Source organism: Mercenaria mercenaria, chromosome 7 (assembly GCF_021730395.1).
Source record: "Mercenaria mercenaria strain notata chromosome 7, MADL_Memer_1, whole genome shotgun sequence".
NCBI classification, from domain to species: domain Eukaryota; kingdom Metazoa; phylum Mollusca; class Bivalvia; order Venerida; family Veneridae; genus Mercenaria; species Mercenaria mercenaria.
The window spans coordinates 62,415,535-62,429,076 of NC_069367.1; positions in this window are offsets into that span (position 1 = coordinate 62,415,535).

A 13,542-nucleotide genomic window follows, 5' to 3' on the forward strand; every position below is an offset into this window, starting at 1 on the left:
GGCCAACTTTTCCCAAAATAGAACCATGGACAATGACTGATTTCTGAAAAAAGATGCCATGGGCAACTATGCCTTTCCTAAGCAACTTTTGTTTTCCCTTTTAATCATTGCACTTAACTGCATTTTTCCCAGTTTCAAGTATCATACTATATTCTGTTTAAACTCTTTTTTAAATTTTAAACGTTGTCGCATCGACGTCTTTTGAGGGTTGACGCCCCTTTTCCTTTTATTTTATTTTAACCCTGAAGGGGTTAATTACCAACTTTGGGTTTAAAAAATAAAGTGACTTATTTTAAAAATTTTTTGTAGTTTACTATTTTTAAATACTTTTTTCCTATTAACAAATTCATGACCATATAAAAAAAAACTGTGCCTCCTTATTGAGCTGGGGGGGGGGCCAGGATTAATTTTGAAATGTATCAAATCATTCAAATTAAAACAAGACTCCCCAAAGGGGGGGCAATATACCCTAATGGTTCTCAGAGAGGGGAGAAAAATTTTAAAGAATTTTGATGTTGAAGGACAGGAAAAAAAAGGGAAGAAATTCACAAACCCCCCCAAAAAAAATTTTAAACCCGGGTAGTCAAAATACACCTAATATTGGACCCCATCAATTTGTATCACAGAAAGGGTCCCTTTTTTCCCTACGCCAAAATAAAAAAAATTCAAAAAAAGCTTTTATAGTGACAAAAAGGAAGTAACAAACTTTTTTTGAAAGTAAACAAAACTGATCTGCCTTTTAAAAAAAGGCACTACAATAAGACTTTACAAAATAAAGTCATATTGCCCTTTTTTACCCAAAAGTGTGACCTTTGATCTGAAGTTCTCCAAAACATGCGCTCTGCACGTCTCTCCCTGGGGTTAACTTGTGAAAAGTATCTTTGACATCATCCAAGCATTTTAAAGGTAACAGAGCAGACCAAACAACTAAAACCCTTTTAAACCCTAAGTGTCTTGACCTTGAAGGGAGACTAAAAACTGCACCTGCACATTGTCTCGGTTTGGTGAACATTTGTGTAAAGTTTTTTTTGAAATCCTTAAAGGGGGTTTATGAGTTACAAGGTTCGAGTGGAACAAATTGCTAAAGGGACAAAAGAGACGAGGGACACCAGGGGTTAAACTAAAACGCCCCTTGGGGGTGTAAAAAATTTATAACACAAATACCTTCAACTTACTGAATCACTAGCTTTTTCCCTTTTTCATCATCTATATTTCAACCTCACTACACAATTTTTTCAAACGCACCAACCCCCTGCCCCAATGTATTCTGCCCTGGAATTTAAAAATGATGAGTCATTTAGAAAATGTAATCCATTTTGAGAACTATCACAATTTAATTGTAACTGTAACTTATGTAGCAAGAATAAATAATCTGCATTTGATCAAATTAGGTGGCAAAGATAACCATTCCCATTATTTTTCAATAACAAAGTGCTTAACAATACATTGTACCATTAGGCTAACTTTAAAAAAAACCCAACAAAGTCCATGAATTCTATATTTAAAAAATTAATAAGCTGCTTGGATCTAAAGTTGGAATTTTTTATTTAAATTTTACGGCGTTCAATGTTTTGGTTTAAAAACCACTCACCCCCGTGTCTTCTTGCCACTTTTCCTGCAACACACTTAATGAACTACACTTCTTTGACTTAATATAGTTGGAAATGACTTCTTACTTACTGCTTAAAATTCCAGAATTTATTTCTTACTGCTATCTCATAAAAAGCAAACAAATAAAACCTTCAAACATATATCGCTACTTCTTCCTTGTACAACTTCCTACTGCTACCATTTTGAGTATAACAACTACTTTTCCTAACATATGGTGCTTTCTTTTTTTGAAAACATTATTAAAATTTTTTCTGCATTGTTATACTTTTAAATTCTGATCACAACCTATTTTTTAACCAAAAAAAAAAAATTTTTCTTTCTTCCCTTTCTCTGAAAGGGACTTTTCCCTTTTGTAAGAAGGATGTCGAGACATTTTACCATAAGTATCGTTGTTTTCAATTTTTAAGCATTGATTGAAGAATTTTCAACACCTTTTTTTTGCTTTGTCTCAATCACCCTTTTAACATTCTTCTGGAAGCCTGGCCTCTGCAGATGCGTGACTTCTTTGCTGGAGCTTCCCCCTATTCATAAAACCCAAGGGGAAAATCACTTTTATAACCCAATTTTGTGTCATTCTTTTTGTAAAAAACATAAGGTAGGCAAAAATAAAATCAAAATAAGACGTGTAAAAACATTTGATTAAACACATTTATTTAAGTTTTTGGTAAAAACCCTTCTCAACTTTGAAAAAATTGATCATTTTTTTAAAAATTTTCCCCGCAATGGTCAAAAATTTTTGTCATTATTTAAATTTAAAAAAAAATATCTGAAAACTTTAAAAGTGACCATAAGCAACCAAAAAAAAATTAGCTTTTTCTTTGTGGGACTCTGGCAAAATATGGAAATTTAAAAAGAAAACCCTTGATTTTTTTTATACTTTTCACAAGGGGAATTAAAATTTTAAAAAAGGACCCTTTTTATTATGTCTATACATTTCCAGCTTTAAATTGTTACATTAAATTTCACAAAATCTTTCTAAATGTTTTTAACATAATAAAGATCATTTACTGAATTAGTTTTGTCTCCAACCATTTTTCTTTCTAGAATAAGCCTTAGTGTCATATTTCACCGGTTACTGTGATGAAATGTTCAATCAAATACTTGTAAATCATTTGGTATTTAGAGCACAATCATAAGTTCTGAGAATAGTATCGTCCAAGAAAATCAGAATACTCAGATTTTTTTTTTCTTCAAAATTATTATATAAAAATAAAGGTGGAAATTAGGGACATAGTTATCTGTTTGGTTTGTGCAAAATTCAGTCTACAATTTATTGCATTTTTTTAGAACACTACATTGGCTGACCAAAAATACAGATACAACGTTGTCGGACCCCCTTTTCCATATTTCTTTCTATTGGTAATGGGTGTTTTTTTTTGCTTTAAAAATTTAACTTTAAAAACTGTGTCAATCCAAAAATCTTGTTTCAAAACCCTACTTCCTGTTTATCAAATGTGCTGAAGAAAGTTTCGAAGAATGTTTTAATTCCCCTTAAAGCAAAGGAGTTCCCCCTCTCTAAAAAATTTTGCAAAGCAATCTTTCCGGAGGAATTCGACGCATTCATGTTTTCTGAGGCCTGCACTCCCCATTACTTTACCTTTTCCACAAAAAAAGGGCTTCTTCTTTTCTTCTAAAAAAATTTTGCTGATACCCAATGGCCGGCTTCTGTACGGGCGAGGCTTTTAAAGATTAAATTTCACAACAGGGGATGTAGGGGTCCTTTCTCCCTAAAATGTAGACAAGGGTGTGTGGTTTCCCCTAAAAACTTCCACCTTTTTTGAACAGGCTTTCTCATGTCACGGGGAAATAGACCTGAGCATAGCATGCCCACAAGAACAACCATTTGTCCAAAATCATGGTCCTAAAAGACCTTCAAAGCCCAAAATAATTAAAAACAACGTCCTTGTTTACCTACAAATTTCTGGGAAATGGGTTTGGCCATGAAACATGTACTGAAAAAGATTGAAATTTATTGAAATTGAGCTTCACTGAAGGTGATGAATGAACCCCACCATGCACTGAACAAAATATTACAATTTTGATGCCACCAGATTGCTTTAAGGGCTGTTGCACGCACCACGCACAATTTCTTGGGACTGATACTTTATTAATTTCCCTTTAAATTTTGTGCAAACTGTTTTTATTTCTTAATAATTATTTCTGTGGAACATTTTTTAAAAAAGAGGGGCATGTGACCCTAAACGCCAATTGGTAATTAAACCACATTTTCAAATAAAAACACTGTCTAAAATATTAAACAGATGGCCCTGATGGCCCTGTATCGCTCACCCGATACCTTTCTCAAAATGATATATCAAGTTTTGACATAGAGCACATAGGCAAAACCCCTTATTAAATCGACGGTAAACTTTTTCTTTTAACAGTCCCCCTTTTTACCTTTCAGGGGGGCCCAATTTCCTCAAAATTTGAGGGTCCCAGGCTCAAAATTTTTTTTTGTCTAACTGGAAACCTTACCCTGGAAGACTTAAAAAACATTTAAAAACCCAATTTATTTGATGCTGCTGAATATATTCGTTTTAAATTTAAAAAAAAGGGAGGTAATTTTTTCATAAATTCAGTCAAAGTTATCTAGCCGATTTTCCGAGTCCATCTGCGGGCCCAAAAACCTTTCAAAAACATATCTTCTTAAATTTCTGGAAACACCCATTTTTAATTTGAAAAAAAGGAGGAAAAAGGCTAAAATCGCAAGCTACCTACCCCGATTGCCCCTTTGTCCCGCTAAAAAACAAAAATTAAATTTCAAAGAGTTCTATAAAATTTCCGGATAAATCCATTTTTTTTAAAATCAGGGGGGGTTACAACAATGGTATTCATTAAATCAGGTTCACCTATAAAACAAAATATTTTAAAAAATATTCATACAATAAAAGTTCAATCAAGATTATCTAATAGACTTTTAACCCGGGGAAAAATAATAACTTTCAAAAACCAAATTTATAAAATGCTGCAAGGGGTATTGATTTAGATAAAAAATAAAAGGGGGAAATTTTTTATAAATTCATTCATAGTAACTTCACTATTGTCCCCTCGGCAAGAAAATCGTTTTTAACAAAAAATTTATGAAAAAACGGGCAAAGCACCCAACGACACAATAATCACAAAAGCCCAAAGCACTTTGTGCTCAATGACTAAAAAAAACCGATAAACCTTTAAAAAATTACTCTCATTTATTTTATTTTAAATGGTAAATTCACGCATTTTGTTTTAAAAGCTATTATTTAGGGATTTACCCAGACATTTTATTTCAGGGGAATAATTGTGGTCTGACTGTATTACTTCAAAAATCACATTTGAGATTTTTTTACTTGTTTTTTATTATATTATATATTTATTATAAAATTAATAATTATTTTCCTTTGCAAGATGTTACGCTTTTTTTTCCACTTAAAACCCCCCACATTTAAAAAGCAAATTTCGTTTTTTTAAATCATTTACCCCTTACAAAAACCCATTAAATTTCATTTAGCAAACTTTTAAAATTTTTGGGGAAGCAAAAAAACACTTTGACAGTTCTGCTACAGTCTCAATATTTAGCAAATAATGTTTTCTAATGGGGTTGTGTTTCTTTTGTTTTTTAATTTAAAAAATATTCATTGCACTTTACCCTTTCAACAGACAAAACCCTTTTTAAAAAAATTTCAATACTTACCCTAAAGTTGTCTTGGAAAAATTTTTATGAGACCCCAATATAAAAAAATGTTTTCGTGCTTAAAAACAAAAATGTACTAAAAGTGTTAAAAAGGGGTGGTAAAAGTCATTACAAAATATTTTCGCAGAGCAATTTATTCCTTTAATTTGATTTTGTTTTCAAAATTGAACCTTTAGAAATGGGCTGAAATGGAAACAGCAATTTTAAAAATTTTCAGGCATCCTTTTTTGTAAAATAATTTTTTCGTCATACTAAAAGTGTATGCCAGCAAAAAAATTTTTGAAGCATAACAATCTTAAACAAGATGAAGCATTATGAAAAATCAGGGGATTTGAAAAGTCCCCCCCCCCCAAAAAAGTTCAAAAATTTTTAATCAATATTTTGAAAAAAATTTATAAAAATTTAAAACAAAACAAAAAAAAAAAAAAAAACAAAAACAAACCAGTGCACAACTCGAAGAATGCCTACAAACTAAAATGAAATAAAATTTACACAAAACCTTTACAGAAGCTTCACCGCACCCTTTCCATCACCCTTTTCTCTAACATCTGAAAAAATGGAAATAATTTAGTGTGTAATTTTTTTTTTTTAATAACATTTTTTATTATATACTTAAACCTTTCCAATTTTTTTTTAAATAATTAAAAATTTCCATCTTTCAATTTTTGGGCAGTCCTTAAATCTAAAGGGGGGCTTACCAAAAGATAGACTGAATGGTGACATTGGGAGACTTGATCGACTGCATGGTGGCACGACATGATCACACTGGCGAAAGATGAATCAACCGTGTCCAGCTTAATAAGGGGAACACTAAAGGGCTTTCTTTTACAAAAAGTAAACAATCCCTCCGGAAAACCAAATTCCTCGAGGGGGTCCACCCCACCCCTCCCCCCAAAAAAAAAAAAAAAAAAGCGTGTATTAAGACCCTTTTTTACTCCCTTTTTAAACAATACCCCCTTTTTTCACTTTTTATGGGCTACCTGTTAAAAATTTGGAAAAAATATCAAAAACAAATTTTTTTGAAGGTGAAAACCTTTGTTTTTTTAGATAATTAATATAAAATTATGTGTGGGCGTATGTGCAGCAGCCACAATAACTTTTAATGCGTTTCTAAAGTTCCCTTTTTCGAAACATATTTGCTTTCCTTCTTTTCTCCTTTCCGTTTTTAAAAGATCCGGACCCCCGGGCCCCCCAACCCCCCCCCCCCCTCGGATCCGCGCATAAATCTGTAAGTTGACATGCACTATTCAAGCAACTTACCATTCTCACTCAGCTTGCTCCACTTTTTCAGAAACTCTGTTCGAGAAGTGCTGACACCACTAAAATTCCCACTGAAAGAGCTGCTGCCACACTCGAAAACCCAAAGCCCCAAAAACTTCATCAGCTTCAAATGACCTTATTTAAAATTTTCAAAAAAAATCACACAAACCATAAATTCACAGATTTATATTAATTTCATGCCCGACACGTTGCAATATCAGTACATTCTAGGAATTTTGTTATATACTAATGAGACAAATTCAATTTCTGAATTTTGCTTTTGCAAAAGGGATGAAAATGAACAAACTCAATTTCCAAAAGTTGAACATCAGTTTTTCTTTTGGTTCAAAGACATGTTTTTTTGCATCAAACCTTTCCCAAAAATCAAAAACTCGCTACCCCCATGTGCCTAAATTGGCTGTCCCCAACAAATTGCATTAGTTTAAAAAGGCAAAAAACAATTATTTTAAAAAACTTACCTTAAATACTGAACAGTAAACATTTTAACAATATGGGTTTAAATTAGTAAAGGATTCCAAAGAATGCCCGCCGTGGGGGTAATAAAAAAAAATTTGGGTTTTCAGGGGTCATCTGGTGCTGTTTTCACTCCCAACCAAGCTGGTCTGACAGATTCGCATCAAAGGAAACCAATTTTAAATGTTTTCCCTTTTAGAAGAAAAATTTATTTGATGAAAGACAAAAAAAACCAAAATGTTTTTTTTAAAGAATTCTGTATTACTAAAATCAATTTAGGCAAGCCCAAAAAAAAATGTTGGCCCCTTTTGGGTTTTTAAATTCTGGGAACCCGTGAGAGTCTGGCCAATCTTCAAATGGAAAACCAGTATTAGCCAATAAATTGGTCACATTTGATAACAATTGTTGGGAAAATTGGTCTCTGTTTTGGGTTCACAAGAATTGGGAAGGACTGATGTTGGGCACTAAAAAAATCCACCTGTCATTATGCGAGAATACTAAAAACATATTGAAAATTTTTTATAAAAAAAAACCGAAAGTTAAAATAATCTTATTTTAATCAGATGCTCTAAAAAAATTGCTGGTTTTTTTTTTTACCAATCAGAAAAATCAAAACTTTTTCCCTAAGGCCTAAAAAATTTTATGTCCGTAACTGCCTAAAAAATTTGGGGGGACTGCGGGCCGTTTTTTCTCATTTTGGGAATGCACCCCTTTTTGTTGGGAAATTGGGAAAATTTTCGGGAATTGTCTTTAATGGAAAAAAATTTCACATTACCAAAAACTTAAAAAGGTTTTTTTTTTGTGAAAATTTTGAATTGCATTTCAGTAAATTTTCAACAATTATTACCCCAAAAATCACACAACTTAGCAAAACATCTTAAAACGCAAAAACCCTAAAAAAATATAAACATTTGGGAAATTTTAAATTCAAATTTGGGAAAAAAAAAATCTTTTTTTCATTTGGGTTACCTCCTTTTACGAGGGATTTATAGGAGAAAAAAAAAACCCGAGGGAGTTGGAAAAAAAGTTTAAAAAATTTTATTTGGGATTTTTTTTTTTTTTAAGTGATGCTTTCCCGAAATTTATGTCAAAAAAATTTAAAATTTTTTTTGAAAAAGGTGGTTACGGGCCCTTTGGGCATCATAAGTTGTTTCTAAAACAACTGGCCTTGCAATTTAATTTTTTTAAGCATTTTGAAAGTGCGGTTTTGCAGCTTTTTGTTAGAAGTTGAAAAAAGAAATCTCCCATAAAAACATTTAGAGTAGGGCCAAAAATTTAGAATATATTTGGATACCAAACAACAAACATTTTTAACACCGAATGCTTATTTAATGGTTGCTTATAACTACCTTCTTTTTTGGGACCGTACGTTTATAATCGATTTTTTTTAAAAATTAATTTTTTTTTCCCTATTTTTGCATGTATAAATTTAAAACAAAAAACACAAAAATTTAATTTTAATGTTTGAAGTCTTTATTACTTGGACCCCCCAAGGGGTTTTTTTTAAAATATTTATGACCTCGTTATTGGGAAAACTTAGACCCATTTTTCAACCAGCCCATGGTTACCATGGATACTTTTGTCTTATAATTATGCAAAATAGTTAACTTTAGTATGATTACAGTAAAAATGTCAAAAACCTGCTGATCAATGACACATTATCAGAATCAACCTTTATATATATTATCATGCTTTTTAACTTTATACATTTGCCTTCTTTCATAATTTGCAAGGTAAACTGTGATTTATGCAGAAAACAAATGTCTTAGTAAGTGAAAGATCACTTTGAAAGTGGCATGCATAATTAAATACCCATGTTCATGTAGATATTTAACTATACTGTTCAGATTTAGAATCTAATTTCAAATTTTAAAAAAAAAAAAAACGAGATTTTTTATTAAATTCCCCACAACATATTAAGACCTTTAATTGTCAATAGAAAGATCTAATTTCATTGCCTTTGAAAAATATTTTGCACTTTTATGTAAATGAAAACAAAGAATTGACAGCTGTTGACACCCCCAAATTCTTTTTTCAAGGGGAATGCTGTATTTATATATTTTGTCTTACGTAAAACTTAATAATTTTATAAACTAGTTTTAAAAATGAATGTAAGCTACTGAAATTCTTACCCCCAATTTCCCCAAAGAACCAGTTTCAAGTGTTGATTTCACCTTTTCGCTCATCATCGACTTTTACAAATATTGATGGGCCAAATTTCTCCCCAATCCAAAAATTTTGGGAAAAATTTTGTAGATTTAGTTTGTAATTTAAGACCTTTTAAACTATTACACCAGAGATACTTCTGACAGCTTTGCGCGTAGTGACGTAGGCCGCTGTGTAACCAGTTAACCCAATCCGAACATTCCATTTTCGAGATAAGGTGTGTTCTGTTTGACTGGTCCATATCCGGTAAAACAACGTTGATTTTTTTATTTCCTCAAAAAAACGAAAGTAAATTAAAAAGAGAAAAATTCATGAAACTCAGACTTTTAAAGGTATAAACATAATGGGAAAAAGGAAAAAATTTAAATCTATGCACATCATCTCGATTAAACCCTGTAAAACAAAAGGAATAATCCTTATCCCCCCTGTAGATTTGCCTTACACGGTTTAGTGACGCCTGGATATATGAAGGGGTGGCATGCATTTTTGTGCTTTTTTGGTAAGTTGTTTTTTTTATTAAATTAAACTTTAATATATTTGATTTTTTGTAAATTCAATTATCGTTAAACTGATTTGCTTTATTTACTCAAAAAGTATTATATTATACTTCTTTGATTCCCCCTTTTTAGTTTATTCTAAAACTAACAGGGTCTTTTTATTTTTAGTGATTCTAACTGATTTATTTTACACAAAATTTCATATCAAAGCCATAAAGGGGCAGGCACAAGAGTGGATTGAATTAAATTATGCGCTTTCTCTTGTTTTGGCTTCTCAATTTTTTTGGGGCCCCAAATAAAATGTAAATAAACAAAATTTTTGAGACATGAAGAAGCATGGAACAGGCATAACTTCCCTAATACACAAGGACCAATCGAGAGAAGGCTTGAATGGGGAAAAAAGGCTAGCAAAATAATTCTGTTCAGTTGTTTTCATTTTTCGGTAACTAAAATCAACGTTAAGAAGGGCCCCAAAATAAGAGGTACAGTTTTTTAAAGTTTTTGGTTTTGCTTGCGCTGTACATGGGAAAAAATCAAATTTGCATATTACACCTGAAATTCATTAATTGGATATTATTTTTCTTTTTTTCTAATCCAAAAACGAATGAATCCCCTTCGATCTGAAAATTTATTTTGGGTTACGGCTTATTTCCCGAAATATCATTTAGCATTTAAAGCTCCAATGCAGCAAAAAAAATTTTTTGGAAAGACTTCAATTTTTGGTTTTGATGTTTGATGCTAGTTGGGGAAATTTCCCTGAAAAAAAAATTTTTCTAGGGATTTTTTAGGGCCGTCAAAGTATTGGGTAAGAAAAAGGCCATGTTTTTTTCATGAACCCCCCTTGTAAAAAAAATGCAAAAAAAAAAAGCCAAAGGTTTATTTGCTGTTAATTGATGCAACCACAGAAAATAAAAACATGTCATAAAATTATTATGTTAGTCAGAAAATAAAAAAAACATACTATTATTGTTAAATAGATTTTTTTCCCCCATCATGGGGTTTTTCTACAGCTACCAAATTTTGCTTATCAGCCCCGGTTGACTTATTTTAGGGTTATTTTAGGAAATCATTTACATTGGGGCTTTGCTTTGGTAGTATACACCTAAAATTGCATAATTATCAGGGTATGGGTTTTAAAAGGGTTAATTTTTTTTATATTAAGAATGAAAATGGGCAGCCACATTTTTAAAAAAAGGATAAAAGACTTTAAAATATCTTTTGAAAAAGTTATTTACTTTAACTTACTTTTTTTTTTTATTTTTTTTTTCATTTTGGGGGGGTCTTTTGAAAAAAGATAAGTATATTCTTAGTGGCTCTAAATTTTTTACAAAATCAGGTTGTTCAAGGGCCCGGGGGTAAATTTTTGTGAGACATTAAGTCCTTTGGTTTTTTTTGGGGTTTTTTTTATTTCCACTATGAGTGTGATTTTGGTTTTTCTGTGGGCACTGCCTTTTAGGGTTGTTTTATGCATGTTTGGGGCACCTTCATTAAGCATTTACAATTGTGTTGTTTTAAAATAAAACCATAAGGAGGGTTTTGATGCATCCATTACCCCTTTATATTTCGTGAAAGAACAAAATGTGGAAATTTAGTTTATGGGAGCTTTCAAAAAAAAACTTTTGAAAAAGGAAAATCCTTTTGTCAGTGGTAGAAAATTTTTGAAATATGCCTCAGTAAGTGGGAACTGAAATTTCTTTTTTTGGGGGGCAAATAGATTTGCCCTTGTCCTTCCGTCCGTCTTCCGTCCTTCGAGAATGTTGTGTCGCGCCTCCCAAAAATATTTTTACGTAGGTCGACAAAACTTTACAGGAATGTTTTTACATGTGTAATTTTGCCCCGGGGGTTTTCCCTCCGGATTCATTCGTCATGTGAAGTTTGGCCCCCGACTTTGTAAAAAAGGTATTTTAGTGTTGTGTCGCGCCAGCTCCAAAATATATGACTTTGAGTCCAAAAAAATTACAGGAATGTGGTCGCATGTGGGAGTTTTGGGTCCCTGTGGGTTTTGCTCCGATTCATCCCGACAGTAGGAGTTATGGCCCCTACTTAGTAAAAAATTGGGGCTTTTAAAGTTGTGTCGCGCATAGCTCCAAAAGTTTTGACCCAGATCCCAAAAATTTGAATGTTGGTCAATGTTTTGATTTTTGCACCTGGGGTTTCGCGCGTTTTATTCTATTTAGGGGGTTATGGCCCCCGACCTGGGAAAAAAATTTCCATTTTAAAGTCAGTAGTGGGGGCATCTTGTCCCCTGGGCCATTTTTAGTTTCAATAATTGTAAAGTAAATTTTTTCTGATTAAAATTGGGGATCAAGGTCATGATAAGTGATGAAAAAACTATTTTTTTTTCTTTTGAATTTTAAAAAAAAACATAAAGTGTATTTGTTTAGATGTTTTGGACTTGTTGCGCAAATACATTAAAAAATACATTTTTAGTCGAAAATGAATTCATTTAAATTTTAATTTCCTCTGCGAAGATTCCCACTCATTTTAACAAATTTAGTAATGTCAAAAGTCACAACTTAGGTAAATTTTCTGATTTTAAAAAAAAATTTTAAACTCACCTGAGCACAAAGGCTCGGGTGGGTATTGTGATCGCTCACCGTCCCCTCTTCGTCCCTCCGGGCCCACTTTCCTTTTAAAAAAATCTCCCCCTAAACAAAAGGCCAATTTTTAGCTTCACAGGATGTTTCCTTGTTTGGTCTTTCCGTTCAAAAAAAATTTAATTCCATGCAAAATCGGGTTCCTGGCAACCCAAAGGCTTTTAAAAATTTTTTCCAAAAAATAGAAGCCCTGAGCTAATATTTGGTGTGAAACATTTCCTAGTGGAAAACCCCTACCAAATTTGTTTTAAATCATGACCCCGGGGTCAAAATTGACCCCGCCCCAGGGGTCACTTGATTTTACATAGGAAAATCTTAAAAAATCTTCTTCTCAAACACCAGAAGGCCTAGAGCTTAGATATTTGACATGTAGCATTGCCTAGTGGACCTCTACTAAATTTATTCAAATCATGACCCTGGGGTTAAAATTGACCCCGCCCCAGGGGTCACTTGATTTTACATAGGAAAATTTTCAAAAATTTTCTAAAAATAAACCAGAAGGCCTAGAGCTTAGATATTTCACATGTAGCATTGCTTAGTGGACCTCTACAAAATTTGTTCAAATTGATGAAGTGAAAAGATATATTTGGCTTTGGATTTTTATTTTTATGATGAACATAGCTGTTTCAATTCTCATTTTGCTTGTGATGATGTTATTAAAGTGTTTGTGTTCAGTATTAGCAGTGTTACTGTATATACATGATATATGGCTGCAGACAATTAATATGCACATTGGAACTTTACATGCATGCACACACCAAATTATACATGCATGCACACACCAAATTAAAAGGATGAGCTTTCATGCTGCAATTCCATTCCAGTATGTAGAAACATATTAATAGCTCAGTTGTATAGGCTATGAAGAGGCTGTGGTTAGAAACTCGGAAACCTTCACCTCCCATTCTCTATAGTAGTGTTTTTTTTAGCTTACCTGTCACATAGTGACAAGGTGAGCTTTTGTGATCACCCATTGTCCGTCTTTGCGTCAAAAATTTCTTGTCTGCATGATAGTGGTTTCATTTATGATTTTATTTTAACCAAACTTGCACATAACTTGTATCACCATAAGATCTTGGTTCTTTTTTTGAACTGGCCAGATCCCATTATGGGTTCCAGAGTCATGGCCCCTGAAAGGGCCAAAATTAGGTATTTTGACCTTGTCTGCATGATAGTGGTTTCATTTATGATTTTATTTTAACCAAACTTGCACAAAACTTGTATCACCATAGGTCTTGGTTCCTTTCTTGGAACTGGCGAGATTCCA